The sequence below is a fragment of the Triticum aestivum genome, chromosome 2A (genome assembly GCF_018294505.1).
Source record: "Triticum aestivum cultivar Chinese Spring chromosome 2A, IWGSC CS RefSeq v2.1, whole genome shotgun sequence".
Lineage (NCBI taxonomy): Eukaryota > Viridiplantae > Streptophyta > Magnoliopsida > Poales > Poaceae > Triticum > Triticum aestivum.
In genome coordinates this window covers 539,191,629-539,204,407 of record NC_057797.1, presented here as the reverse complement: position 1 = coordinate 539,204,407, position 12,779 = coordinate 539,191,629, and the positions used below count along the sequence as shown (strand labels likewise).

General features: G+C 44.9%; 1 pseudogene; it reads left to right on the top strand.

The window, feature by feature from the left end:
• The window catches only part of LOC123185514 (monooxygenase 1-like), a 57,128-nt pseudogene extending 44,659 nt beyond the window's left edge, over positions 1-12,469 (top strand).
• Positions 12,470-12,779: the final 310 nt, after the last annotated feature.

The following is a 12,779-nucleotide window of genomic DNA, read 5'->3' as shown; positions in this document are numbered from 1 at the left end:
ATTGGAAACCATTGTGAGGTGTACACGGATCACAAGAGTTTGAAGTATATTTTCACCCAGAAGGAGTTGAACCTCAGACAAAGTAGATGGTTGGAGCTCATCAAGGATTATGATATGAAATTGCATTATCACCCCAGAAAGCCAAACGTAGTAGCTGACGCGTTAAGCCGTAAGAGCCATGTCAACACCCTAATGACAGGAGATTTACCAAGGGAGTTAGCTGAAAATCTTCGTGACCTATGTTTGGAGATAGTCCGAGAGGCTATGTAGCAGCATTGGAGATTCAGTCTACTTTGGTGGATAAGATCAGAGAAGCCTAGAAGACTGACAAGGAGATTGCCTCTATAAAAGAGAAAATGAGCTAAGGGATTTCGTGAAGATGAGCACGATACCTTATGGTTTGAAGACCATGTTTATGTGCCTAATGATTCGGAGATCAGGAAGTTGATTCCGCAAGAGGCCCATGAGTCACCATATTCGATTCACCCAGGAAATACCAAGATGTATTTGGATTTGAAGGATACTTTCTGGTGGACCGGAATGAAGAAGGATATTGCGGAGTATGTAGCAGTTTGTGATGTATGTCAGAGAGTAAAGGCAGAGCATCAGAAGCCAGCAGGATTGCTACAACCATTGCCGATACCCGAATGGAAGTGGGATAAGTTAGGCATGGATTTTGTTACAGGATTGCCCAGAACATGTTTAGGCTATGACTCGATATGGGTTGTAGTCGATCATTTGACAAAGGTAGCTCATTTCATTCCAGTGAAGACTACCTATACCAGTGCAAAGTTGGCAAAGATATACATGACTAGAATCGTTTGTCTGCATGGAGTTCCAAGGAGCATAGTATCATATAGAGGAACCCAATTCACCTCAAAGTTCTGGAATCAGTTGCATGAAACTTTGGGTACCAGACTGGAGTTTAGCACAGCTTTCCACCCGCAGACAGATGGACAGACCGAGAGAGTCAATCAGATTTTGGAGGATATGCTAAGAGCTTGTGCGTTAGATTACGGATCTAGTTGGGACGAGAATTTGCCATATGTAGAGTTCTCTTACAACAACATATCAATCCAGTTGAAGATGGCCCCTTTCGAAGCCTTGTACGGAAGGAGGTGCAGGACCCCATTGTCTTGGGATGAAGTTGGAGACCGCCAGTTGTTTGGACCGGATCTGATAAAGGAGTCTGAACAGAAAGTGAAATTGATTCGCGATAGGCTCAAGGTAGCTCAATCCAGGCAGAAGAGTTATGCAGATTCTAAACGCAAGGAGACAGTTTACGAAGTCGGAGACCGAGTTTATCTTCGAGTATCACCACTTCGAGGAGTTAAGCGCTTTGGAGTTAAGGGAAAGTTAGCGCCACGTTTTGTAGGCCCATACAAAGTTTTGGAGCGTATGGGAGAAGTAGCCTATAAGTTGGAATTGCCCGAAGGATTGTCAGGACATCACGATGTGTTCCACGTATCCCAGTTGAAGAAGTGCCATGCAGAGATGGTTGATATACCGCTAAGAGATACGGTACCACTGGAAGCAATTCAGTTGGACAGTGATTTGACCTATGAGGAGAAACCAGTTAAGATTCTAGAGTATGCCAGTCGAGTCACCCGCAGTAAGGTTATCAAGTTTTGCAAGGTTCAGTGGAGCCACCACACGGAGGATGAAGCCACCTGGGAACGAGAGGAAGATTTGCTGAAGGACCACCCTCACCTATTTTCTAGCCAACCCGAATCTCGAGGGCAAGATTCATCTTAAGGGGGGTAGGTTTGTAACATCCCAAATTTTCAATTTGGAATTTTATACATTAGGTCATCATTGCATATCATATTTATTGCATTTTGGTTGATCCTAGAAATTTCACGCAACTCAAGGACCCTCGGAGAGAGTTGGGGATTTCGTTATTTTCATATTTGAGTTGTCTCAAATTTTGAAAATAGGATCATTTGATTTTATTTATTTTATCTTCAAATATTTCTATTATAACAATTATGAGAGAGGGAATAAAATGACTTTCCCAAAATAAAATAAATATTGGGGATTTAATAAAAAATCAAATAAGATTTTTTTGGTTTTATTTGCTATTTTATTTGAATTTAGGAAAAATGCGTGTTTTTTAAAATTGCATTTAGGCCCCAAATAAATGTTCATCCTGTGTGGCTTGATTTTAGAAGTCGGGGAAAATTTATTTCGGGATTTTTGAAGTCCGTTTAGTATTTCTTTTCTTTTTTTTCGAGCGTAACTATTTACAAAAAAGTCTGAACCGACCTTGGGCCGTAACCGGCCAGGACTCCGCCTGGCCGGGCCTTTTTATAGCGCCGGAGGCCCCAGGCCAAGCCCAAGCCGTGCCCCTCCCCAACCCTAACCCTAGGCCGCCACCGCCCGCTGGAGCGCCGCCGCCGCCGACATCGCCGCCCGCCGGATCCGCCGCCGGAGGTTGTCTCGCCGCCGCCGGTTTTTCTCAAAAAACCGTTCGGTTTTCCGACTGTTTTGTTCGTTTTTTTAGTTTCGGTTTTTTTAATAGATCGGTTTTTCTGGTTTATTTAATTAGCGAGCGTTCATCCGTTCGTTTGTTTTAACGAACGTTTGTCGTTTTTCTTTTTCTCGGATTAAATCCGCGATTTTTCAGATCGTGATTTCTAATCCGATTTTCGTTTTAGTCTAACTTTTCGCTCGTTTATCGGAATCAGGCGATTCAAGCACCTGGAGTTTCGTCACGAAACCCTCTTTCTGTTTAGCCAACTTAAACAAGTTTTTGCCACTATAAAAATTGCCCTAGATCCAGAATAGTAAACAAAGCCTTTTTCTTTTGCCGTTTGCCTTTCGTTGCTTCGTTCGTTTTGATTCTTTTTGCCAACCGGAGTTCTTAAGATGAACTTTCTGGTTATATCTCTTATTTTAGTTTTACCTGTGCATTAGTTGAGTACTTATTGTATGCTTGTTTGTTTGCGATAGAGTACCCGGAGTGCGCCGCTTGCTACTTTGAATCGCTAGGTTTCCCGGATCATCAGCAAGGCAAGTAACACTTTGATCATGTCCTTTTCCTCTACCCAGTTTTATTGCATTAGATCAAACCTCACACATTGCATGATTAGGATCTAATTAAATTGTGGGTTTGGGAAGTAGTTGAGGTAGTACCTATTACCTGTTATTATCAAACCTTTGGAAGTTACTTCTACGTTTGCCTATATTGCCATGCTATGCTAGTAGACGTGGATTGGGTGAGTGTATCCATGACAGATGTGAGATTGTTAACTAATGGTTTATTTAAGGTGGCAACTTAAATACACATCTGGGTGGATTGAGGCACCTGGGTATTCCAGCGATTGCCTGTTTTCTTTTGGACCGCCACCCAGGCTTAAAGGGATCATGAGATTATTCATGCTAGAAACTTCCGTGTGCAGCCACAAGCTATTATGGGCTCTAGCATAGTTGATTAAGTCGTGCGAACTCTTACAGTGGTAGACTAGCAGATGTAGGGGAAAGTAGGTGTAACGGTCTACCCGATCGTAAGGTGCTAGCGCTTCTGAAAGACTATGTCTCGGTCATCCGTCTTCTCAAACACCATGTAGTGCGAGAAACCAAACGGAGGCGATCGAGTCTTGTGGGGAAAAGTGCGCAAACCTCTGCAGAGTGTATAAACTAATCATGATTAGCCGTGTCCCCGGTTATGGACATCTTGAGTATCTAGTACCTGGATTATCATGTGAATCTCAACATGTTACTCTAAAATTAAATTTGTTGGGTTTTGTTAATGATGATGCTTAATTGGGATTGAGAATGCTGTCAACCATTCTCAATGTTTAACAACTACCATGATAGTTAAATAAAATTTATTCCTTTGCAGTAGGGAAAAATTGGCTTTACACAAAACTGTAACCATAGAGCTTTCCACCAGCCAAATATGCATATAGATTAGCCTATTTCATTCCACTCTCTATGCGTTATTTTGCCAGCATCTTCCATGTGCTGGCCCGTTTCGGACTGCAACGTTAATGTTGCAGACTTTTCAGACGACGATTAAGGTGTTTTAGGTCGTGGTTCTATACTCAGTGATGTCATTGGAGTTGATGGACTCACTTATCTTCCAAGCCTTCCGCTGTTATCGTTATTAGATGGCCTTAAGCCATATTTATTGTAATAAGTTCTCTTTTGAGACACTCGATGTAATAAGTGTGTGATTGCTACTCTGTTATAAATCAAAAGGCATACGTCTATAAGCAAAAGTACCAAAAGGGCATGTAAAAGTAGTCTTTGATTGATCTTTAGCCGACACAGGTATTTGAGAGAAACCAGAATAACCATCTAGAAAGCAGTAGTGTGTATGTTTGCATAATCTTTCTAGCATTTGATCGATAAAAGGTAAGGGGCAATGATCTTTCTTAGTAGCCTTATTTAATTTGCAGAAATCAATTACCATCCTATAATCTGTAATAATTCTTTGTGGAATCAATTCATCTTTATCATTAGGAACAACAGTAATACCTCCCTTCTTAGGGACATAATGAACATGACTTACCCACTGACTATCAGCAACGGGATAAATTATACCTGCCTCCAGAAGCTTTAGTATTTCTTTTCTTACCACTTCTTTCATTTTAGGATTCAGACGTCGTTGAGGATCACAACCTGGTTTGGCATCTGCTTCCAAATTTATTTTATGTTGACATAGAGCGGGACTAATGCCCTTAAGATCATCAAGAGTATATCCAATAGTAGCACGGTGCTTCTTCAGAGTTTTCAATAATCTTTCTTCTTCATGCTCTGAAAGGTTAGCACTAATAATAACATGATATATCTTCTTTTCATCAAGATAAGCATATTTAAGATTATCAGGCAACAGTTTAAGCTCAAACACGGGATCACCCTTAGGTGGAGGGGGATCCCCTAGGATTTCAACAGGCAAATTGTGTTTCAGAATAGGTTCCTGTTTAAAGAATACTTCATCTATTTCCCTTCTTTCATTCATAAACATATCATTCTCATGGTCTAGCAAATATTGTTCTAAAGGATCACTAGGAGGTACGGCAACAGAAGCAAGGCCAATAATATCATCCTAACTAGGCAATTCTTCTTCACGGTATTGTTTACTAAATTTACAGAAATTAAACTCATGAGTCATATCATCTAAGCCGACAGTAACAACATCCCTTGTGCAATCTATGGTAGCATTAACAGTATTCAAGAAGGGTCTACCAAATATAATGGGACAAAAGCTATCTTGTGGGGAACCAAGAGTAAGAAAATCAGCAGGATATTTAGTTTTCCCACACAAGACTTCAACATCTCTAACAATTCCCATTGGTGAAATAGTATCTCTATTAGCAAGATTAATAGTGACATCAATTTCTTCTAACTCAACAGGTGCAATGTCATGCATAATTTCTTTGTATAAGTCAATAGGTATTGCACTAGCACTAGCACCCATATCACATAAGCCATGATAACAATGTTCTCCCATTTTAACAGAAATAACAGGCACGCCTACCACAGGTCTATTTTTATCTTTAGCACAAGGTTTAGCAATTCTAGCAGTTTCACCACAGAACTGAATAACATGCCCATCAATATTATCAGACAAGAGATCTTTAACAATAGCAATATTAGGTTCAACTTTAACTTGCTCAGGAGGTGTATATGTTTTAATATTGCTTTTACGAACCACAGTTGAAGCTTTAGCATGATCCTTTATCCTAACAGGGAAAGGTGGTTTCTCAACATAACAAGTAGGAACAATAGGATCATTATAAGTGACAGTCTTTTCTTCAACTTTAATAGGTGCGGCTACTTTTACTTCTATCGGAGGATGATATTTAAACCACTTCTCCTTAGGGAGATCAACATAAGTAGCAAAAGATTCACAGAAAGAAGCTACTATCTCAGAATCAAGTCCATATTTAGTGCTAAACTTATGGAAAATATCGGTATCCATAAAAGATTTAACACAATCAAACTTAGGTGTCATGCCTGACTCCTTACCTTCTTCGAGATCCCAATCTTCAGTGTTGCGTTTAATTCTATCCAATAAATCCCATCTAAATCCAATAGTCTTCATCATAAAAGAGCTAGCACAAGAAGTATCGAGCATGGTGCGATTATTTTTAGAAAGCCGAGCATAAATTTTTTGAATAATTGTTTCTCTTGGGAGCTCATGATTGGGGCATGAATATAACATTGATTTAAGCCTCCCCCCAAGCTTGAGCGATGCTTTTTCCTTCACGACGCCAAAAATTATATATATAATTGCAGTCACGATGAACAAGATGCATAGGGTAATACTTTTGATGAAATTCCAATTTCAATCTTCTATAGTTCCGTGATCTCGTATCATCACATAGCCTATACCATGTTAATGCGTCTCCCTTCGAAGATAAAGGGAAGACCTTCTTCTTAGCAACATTATTGGGTATACCTGCAAGCTTAAATAATCAACAAACTTCATCCACATATATTAGGTGTTCATCAGGATGCTTTGTTCCATCTCCTGTAAAAGGATTAGCTAGCAGTTTTTCTATCATACCCGAAGGATACTCATAAGGAATTTCATTTTCAATAGGTTCAGTAGGTTGAGGAGCAACTCTTTGCTCTACTGGTCGGGGTGAAGATACCCCGAACAAGCCCCTCAGAGGATTACTTTCCATAGTAACAAGTGACAGTAAATTTCAGCATACTATATAAATTTTTCCTTACCAAAGTCCACCTACCAAAGGCGCTTCACTCCCCGGCAACGGCGCCAGAAAAGAGTCTTGATGACCCACAAGTATAGGGGATCTATCGTAGTCCTTTCGATAAGTAAGAGTGTCGAACCCAACGAGGAGCAAAAGGAAATGATAAGCGGTTTTCAGCAAGGTATTCTCTGCAAGTACTGAAATAAGTGGTAACAGATAGTTTTGTGATAAGATAATTTGTAACGAGCAACAAGTAACAAAAGTAAATAAAGTGCAGCAAGGTGGCCCAATCCTTTTTGTATCAAAGGACAAGCCTGGACAAACTCTTATATAAGTAAAAGCGCTCCCGAGGACACTTGGGAATATTGTCAAGCTAGTTTTCATCACGTTCATATGATTCGCTTTCGGTACTTTGATAATTTGACATGTGGGTGGAGCGGTGCTTGGGTGATGTTCTTACTTGAACAAGCATCCCACTTATGATTAACCTCTATTGCAAGCATCAACAACTACAACAAAAGTATTAAGGTAAACCTAACCATAGCATGAAACATATGGATCCAAATTAGTCCCTTACGAAGCAACGCATAAACTAGGGTTTGAGCTTCTGTCACTCTAGCAACCCATCATCTACTTATTACTTCCCAATGTCTTCCTCTAGGCCCAAATAATGGTGAAGTGTTATGTAGTCGACGTTCACATAACACCACTAGAGGCTAGACAACATACATCTCATCAAAATATCAAACGAATACCAAATTCACATGACTACTAATAGCAAGACTTCTCCCTTGTCCTCAGGAACAAACGTAACTACTCACAAAGCATATTCATGTTCATAATCAGAGGGCTAATAATATGCATAAAGGATCTGAACATATGATCTTCCACCAATTAAACCAACTAGCATCAACTACAAGGAGTAATTAACACTCCTAGCAACCTACTGGCACCAATCCCGGATTTGGAGACAAGAATTGGATACAAGAGATGAACTAGGGTTTTGAGATGAGATGGTACTGATGAAGATTTTGATGGAGATTGCCCTCTTCCGATGAGAGGAGCGTTGGTGATGATGATGGCGATGATTTCCCCCTCCGGGAGGGAAGTTTCCCCAGCAGAACAGCTCTGCCGGAGCCCTAGATTGGTTCCGCCAAGGTTCTGCCTCACGGCGGCGGAGTTTCGTCCCGAAAGGTTGCTTCTGGTTTTTTTTCTCGATGAAAGACTTCATATAGCAGAAGATGGTCATCGGAGAGCCACCAGGGGGCCCACCAGGGCGCGCCCCCACCCTCGTGGACTGGGTGTGGGCCCCCTGGTCTTCATATTTGGCGAGGATTTTTCATTATTTATTATAAGGTATTCCGTGGAGTTTCAGGACTTTTGAAGTTGTGCAGAATAGGTCTCTAATATTTGCTCCTTTTCTAGCCCAGAATTCCAGCTGCCGGCATTCTCCCTCCTTATGTAAACCTTGTAAAATAAGAGAGAATAGCCATAAGTATTGTGACATAATCTGAAATAACAGCCCATAATGCAATAAATATCGATATAAAAGCATGATGCAAAATGGACGTATCACCAGGCATTTTCAATCTGATGTACATGTAACACGGATGAGCCATGAAACGTGCATAGGCAGGCCTACCCAGAATGGCATGATAATCACTCTTGAAATCCACTACTTCAAATGTCAACTTTTCTTTGCGGTAATTCTTGGAATCACCGAAAACCACATCAGGGGCGATCTAGCCGAGTGATTCAGCCTTCTTGCCGGGTATAACACCATGGAAACTCATATTGCTTTCGCTGAGCTTGGACATCGGAATCCCCATTCCCTTCAAGGTTTCAGCATAAAGGATATTCAGGCCGCTACCACCATCCATCAGCACTTTAGTCAGACGAGTGCCTTCAACAACTGGGTCGACCACCAACGCTTGCCTCCCAGGGGTGGCTATACGTACTGGATGGTCAGACTGGTCGAATGTGATGGCAGTCTGGGACCACTTCAAATAACTTGGTGTTGCCGGAGCAACCATGTTCACTTCTCTGTTGATAACTTTCAATCAAATTTTGCTCTCAACATCAGCAAAAATCATTAGAGTGGAGTTGACGTTGGGAAAACCATCATTATCCTCTTCCTTATCCTCACCCTTGTCCGACTCTTTTTCCTTCTCCTTGGGTTATTTCTCTCGGAACTGTTGGATCAGGAGTCAAGACTGCCGAGTGGTGTGCTTAGGATAAATCGGATTACCCTCTTCATCTTTTTTGGTGTGAATGTGACATGGCAAATCAAACACATCATTTATGTCTTGATCTTTCACTTTCTTGGGGTTCCAGGGCCCTTTGGGCTTCCCCTTGAACTTTCCTTGAGCCACAACTAAAGCCTCTCAAGGAGCAGCTGGTTCAGCTTTATGCTTCTGTTTCCGATTGGAAATACCTCCACCGTTGTCCTGGGCGACTGTTTTATGCTTGCCACTCTGGAGTCGGTCTTCTTCTTCGCCGTTAGCGTATTTGGTGGCAATCTCCATCATCCGAGTCAGGGACATATCTCCTGTCCGACCGAATTTCAGATTCAACTCCCGATACTTAACGCCTTCCTTGAAGGCACAAACTGCTTGGTGATCTGACACATTCTCTACTGTATGGTGTAACGTGACCCATCTCTGGATACAGTCTCTTAGGGTTTCATTCGGTTTTTGCACACAACTCTGCAATTCAGTCAACCCCGCTGGTCGCTTGCAAGTACCTTCAAAAGTCCTAACAAACACTCGGGCGAGTTCCTCCCAACTGAATATACTGCCGGCTGCCAACTGGTTCAGCCATGCCCTGGCCGAGCCTTCCAACATCAGAGGAAGGTGCTTCATGGCGACTTCATCATTGCCACCACCTATTTGTACAGCCACTCGGTAGTCCTCAAGCCAAGTGTCAGGCTTAGACTCACCCGTAAATTTGCTGACTCCAGTCGCCAACCTGAAATTGGGAGGAATCACTGCAGCTCTGATGGCTCTGCTGAAACACTCGGGACCTGAAACATGCACTCTACTGCCAGTCGGGTAATCTCTGTCATGGCCTTCTCTGTGTGCTTTGTTCCTGTCAACCAGACCTTGAGCGAGAATAGATCTCGCATCTAAGTCTGGCTCCCTTGGGTTGACTGGTATTCTTCGCTCGCCGCTGTGAGGGCATCTCTCATCATGTCGCCGATGCACATATGACCCACTCCTTGGAGGAGGCGTGGGCACTCGACGTCGGTCGTCGTGGCCGAGATGATGATCATATTGCTCATGGTTTCTGTACTGATCTTGCCTGTGCCCACGTCCTTCATGCCGCGGGGGCGATCTTGGGTTGTGGACCGACTGTACTGTATCTGCCACCACTGACCTGCTATGAATCCTATTCCGCGACTGAGACACTACTGTGTTCTGTTCCCCAGCTGCTCGGAGCAAGGCCCGGATCTGCATCAAACCCCTGCATGCCTCCGAATGGGAAGGCTGGATTGACTCTGCTATTCAGGCTGCAACTGTGAGATTTTGAATTGGAGTGCGATATACCTGAGTTTGAGGCGGAAAAAGTTTCCGTCGACTGGATTCAGGGATCCGCTGCCGACCAGGCTCGTCGAGTGCATGCTGCAGGTTCTCTAGTCGAGTGCGCTCAGCCAAGTTGTCCAGGCACGCTTCTTCCAAGGCCCGGGCCTCGGGGGTTTCTCCAACGATAGGAGTGTGAAGTGCATCCATATTGCGGTGGCGAAGCTCTTCCCTCCGCTGCGAAGAAAGGGGCTCGGGGCGGTACTCTTCGTGAACGCGTGACGGATCGCCGCCACCACTACCACCGTCGTTGCGGGGGAAGCCAGGAGGACTAGGTGGTCCGTTGACCATCAAGACTTCTGCCGCGGGATCGCTGCTGTCGCACTCGGATGCGGTCTCGACGGAGCCAGTCGAACAGGCCGTAGAGAGTTTCGTTGGGCTCGATTGCCGCGACCTGTGAGGTGGCCGACTAGCGGGCCACCGCGTGTCTCATCCACCGCTGGAGCCGCGACCGACCGGAATGCTTGTGCCGGCGAGCGGCGGGGGATGAGGACACCATAGGAACCGACCAATACTGGGTCGACGGTTGCCGGAGAAGGACGCCGCGGACGCACTTTCGCGTCGCCCCGCGGACGGGGAGCGCATCGACGTTGACTGGAGCTTCCTGAAGTCAGGCGGAGTCGTCGACGACGAACACGAGCGCGCCGAGACGGATCTCGCGGCCCTCAACTAGTCCGCCGGCGGAACCATGATGATGAGAATTGGAAAAATCGCAACTCCACCAAAAAGTCGCTAAGACACCTGCCCCACGGTGGGTGTCAACTGTCGTGGATCTAAGACTGACAGTAGAATGGGGGTAGGTATGAGGAGGCAAGATCCTAGATATGGCGAAGTTGTACACGCGAGTTTTACGAGTTCAAACCCTTCGCGGAGGAAGTAACAGCCCTACATCTCGGTGCCCGGAGGCGATCGACTGGATTATGTATGCGTGTGTTTACAAGGGTGCGAACCCTTGTGCCAGTGGAGGGAGGTGACTTATATAGAGTGCGCCTAGACCCTAGCCAGCTCACGTTACAAGGGTTTTAAGGTACATCAAGAAGGGGTGTTACTGGTAAGTAACGCTAGGAATTAAATGACATAAATGCCTATTAAGTCTATGAAGAAAACGTCCGACCATTATCGTGCAGAGTGACTTTAGATCTTCTGTCCGTCGAGTGATAATTGTCGTGGTCGAGTAACTTTGAGTCTTCCGAGTGGAATGTCTCGTAGTCGAGTGGATGATGCTATCTTTCCGGTGCTTCTGTTTTTAGGATAATGTCCTAGGGAAGGGTGTCTAAGTCAGGCCTATGATCCTACCCTGGATACATAGCTTCATCAGCTACTGCCCTCAACCTTACAAATTAGACATCTGTAAATCCAACTACAAGCTACTGCTACATACTGGTTTTGTGTCTCTGTCTGAATGCTCTGTTCGCTTCAAGTGTAGGAGTGAATGCCGGTGCTTAGAAAAGAAGCGACCTTGTGGAAACGCTGGTCAGGCATTTACCAGGAGGATGTATCCGCTTCGGATGCCAGGCTGAAGCTATTTCTCTCGACGCCGTTACCCGCTGTCCAATCGTCTCAACCAACGACGACTCAACCATCAGTGCAGAGGTGGTAATCGGCTGCGATGGAGCAAACTCAGTGGTGGCCAAGTTCCTGGGACTGAAGCCGCCGAGGTTCCTGCCTATGTGGGCAGCACGGGCCATGACCACCATTCCAGAAGGGAACAGCTTCAGGAACCCGGCGCTCATCCGGCAGGCGGCTCTGCAGGCAATGCAGGGGTACCCTGAGGACGTCCTCGACGTGGTGCGAAGCTGCGACCTGTCATCCATGAGCCTGACGCAGCTCTGCTACCGGCCGCCGTGGCACCTGGTCCTCCAGCCGTTCCAGGAGGGCACGGTGACTGTCGCCGGCGACGCCATGCACGCCATGGGGACTTTCATCGGCCAGGGTGGCTCGTTCAGCCTGGAGGACGCTGTCGTGGCCGCCCGGTGCTTGGCCCGAACGGCGTCCGCAGCTCGCGGTGGTGACCACAGCCCGGCTAAGAGCGTCGAAGAGGCGCTCAAGTCGTACGAGCAGGAGAGAAAGGCGAGGATCCTGAGGCTGTCCGTGCAGGCGTTCCTCAACGGACAACTCATCGTCGCGACCTCCAAGCTCATGAAGGTGTTGATCAGAGCTGCCCTGGCGGTTCTCTTCACAGGAAATTCAGACAGCCACGGCGACTTCGACTGCGGTTCCCTCTAGCTAGTACAGATCATTCACACAAGTTTACGCGAAACAGTTTCCATTTGTTTGCTGATGCATCACAACTCTCCTCAACTATATGTACCACAGATTACCTTTTCACTTTAGCTATATGTAAGTTACCTGAATTTGGGTCAGTCGATCTTTTTGACCGCTGATTGCTGCTCCAAGATGCGTGCTGATTGTTGTTGTTTTTAGCAACATGCGTGCTGATTGTTTTTTCTATTCTGTGTGTTTGTCCAGTATTGGGCTGAGTTTTTTTTTTGACTGACCCCTATTTTTGGTCAGTCGATACATTGTTGGGCTGCCA